The sequence below is a fragment of the Penaeus chinensis genome, chromosome 9 (genome assembly GCF_019202785.1).
Source record: "Penaeus chinensis breed Huanghai No. 1 chromosome 9, ASM1920278v2, whole genome shotgun sequence".
Taxonomy (NCBI): Eukaryota; Metazoa; Arthropoda; class Malacostraca; order Decapoda; family Penaeidae; genus Penaeus; species Penaeus chinensis.
The window spans coordinates 29617964-29620463 of NC_061827.1; the positions used below are offsets into that span (position 1 = coordinate 29617964).

At 58.3% G+C, this 2500-nt stretch overlaps 1 protein-coding gene across 2 annotated transcripts in view; it reads right to left on the reverse strand.

The window, feature by feature from the left end:
- LOC125029284 (cyclin-dependent kinase 12-like) overlaps positions 1-2500 on the reverse strand; it is a 22129-nt gene that overhangs the window by 18396 nt on the left and 1233 nt on the right. The window lies entirely within an intron of this gene.

Below are 2500 nucleotides of genomic sequence, written 5' to 3' on the forward strand. Positions count from 1 at the left end.
GGGTGCGCGAGTGAGTGTGGGTGCGCGAGTGAGTGTGGGTGCGCGAGTGAGTGTGGGTGCGAGTGAGTGTGGGTGCGCGAGTGAGTGTGGGTGCGCGAGTGAGTGTGGGTGCGCGAGTGTGTGTGGGTGTGCGAGTGTGTGTGGGTGTGCGAGTGTGTGTGGGTGTGCGAGTGTGTGTGGGTGTGCGAGTGAGTGTGGGTGCGCGAGTGAGTGTGGGTGCGCGAGTGAGTGTGGGTGCGCGAGTGAGTGTGGGTGTGCGAGTGAGTGTGGGTGCGCGAGTGAGTGTGGGTGCGCGAGTGAGTGTGGGTGCGCGAGTGAGTGTGGGTGTGCGAGTGAGTGTGGGTGTGCGAGTGAGTGTGGGTGTGCGAGTGAGTGTGGGTGCGCGAGTGAGTGTGGGTGTGCGAGTGAGTGTGGGTGTGCGAGTGAGTGTGGGTGTGCGGGTGAGTGTGGGTTGTGCGGGTGAGTGTGGGTGTGCGGGTGAGTGTGGGTGTGCGGGTGAGTGTGGGTGTGCGGGTGAGTGTGGGTGTGCGAGTGTGTGTGGGTGTGCGAGTGTGTGCGAGTGAGTGTGGGTGTGCGAGTGACTGTGGGTGTGGGTGCGAGAGTGAGTGTGAGTGTGGGTGCGCGAGTGAGTGTGGGTGTGCGAGTGAGTGTGGGTGTGCGGGTGAGTGTGGGTGTGCGGGTGAGTGTGGGTTGTGCGGGTGAGTGTGGGTGCGCGAGTGAGTGTGGGTGTGCGAGTGAGTGTGGGTGTGCGGGTGAGTGTGGGTGTGCGGGTGAGTGTGGGTTGTGCGGGTGAGTGTGGGTGTGCGGGTGAGTGTGGGTGTGCGGGTGTGTGTGGGTGTGCGAGTGTGTGTGGGTGTGCGAGTGTGGTGTAGGAGTGGTGGAGTTGTGTCGAGTTGGTGTGTGGTGTGCGAGTGTGTGAGTGTGCGGTGCGAGTGTGAGTGTGGGTGTGGCGAGTGAGTGTGGGTGTGCGAGTGGGTGGTGAGTGGTGTGCGGTGAGTGTGGTGTGGAGTGAGTGGTAGTGAGTGTGGTGTGCGAGTGAGTGTGGGTGTGAGTGTGGTGGTGCGAGTGATGTGGGTGTGCGAGTGGGTGTGGAGTTGGGTGTGCGAGTGGTGTGTGTGCGATGTGAGTGTGAGTGATGTGTGTGAGGAGTGTGTGAGTGTGCGATGTGAGTGTGTGAAGTGGTGTGTGTGCCGAGTGTGAGTGTGATGTGGCAGGAGTGTGTAGTGTGCGAGTAGTGTGACGAGTAGTGAGTTACGAGTGAGTGAGTGTGCGAGTGGTGTGAGTGTGAACGAGTGTGAGTGAGTGCAGTGTGGGTGTGAGTGGAGTGGTGTGCACGAGTGTGGATGTGCAGTGAGTTGATGTGTTGAGGAGTGATGAGTGTGAGTGTGCACGAGTGTGAGTGAGTGTGCACGAGTGTGAGTGTGAGTGAGTGTGCACGAGTGTGAGTGTGCACGAGTGTGAGTGAGTGTGCACGAGTGTGAGTGAGTGTGCACGAGTGAGTGTGTGGGGTCACGAGTGTGAGTGAGTGTGCACGAGTGTGAGTGAGTGTGAGTGAGTGTGCAAGAGTGTGAGTGAGTGTGCACGAGTGTGAGTGAGTGTGCGCGAGTGTGAGTGAGTGTGCGCGAGTGTGAGTGAGTGTGCGCGAGTGTGAGTGAGTGTGCGCGAGTGTGAGTGAGTGTGCGCGAGTGTGAGTGAGTGTGCGCGAGTGTGAGTGAGTGTGCGCGAGTGTGAGTGAGTGTGCGCGAGTGTGAGTGTGCACGAGTGTGAGTGAGTGTGCACGAGTGTGAGTGAGTGTGCACGAGTTTGAGTGAGTGTGCACGAGTGTGAGTGAGTGTGCACAAGTGTGAGTGAGTGTGCACAAGTGTGAGTGAGTGTGCTCAAGTGTGAGTGTGCTCAAGTGTGAGTGTGCACAAGTGAGTGTGGACGAGTGTGAGTGTGCACAAGTGAGTGTGCACGAGTGTGAGTGTGCACGAGTGAGTGTGCACGAGTGTGAGTGTGCACGAGTGTGAGTGTGCACGAGTGTGAGTGTGCACGAGTGTGAGTGTGCACGAGTGTGAGTGTGCACGAGTGTGAGTGTGCACAACTGTGAGTGTAAGTGTGAGTAAGTGCACAAGAGTGAGTATGCACGAGAGTGAGTGTGCACGAGTGTGTGTGGACGAGTGTGAGTGTGCACGAGTGTGAGTGTGCATGAGTGTGTGCACGAGTGTGAGTGTGCACGAGTGTGAGTGTGCACGAGTGTGTGTGTGTGTGCACGAGTGTGTGTGTGTGCATGAGTGTGAATGTGCACGAGAGTGAGTGTAAGTGCACAAGAGTGAGTGTGCACGAGAGTGATTGTAAGTGCACAAGAGTAAGTATGCACGAGAGTGAGTGTAAGTGCACAAGAGTAAGTATGCACGAGAGTGAATGTGCAAGAGTGAGTATGAGTGGGTGTGCGGGTGAGCGTGGGTGTGCGGGTGAGCGTGGGTGTGCGGGTGAGCGTGGGTGTGCGGGTGAGCGTGGG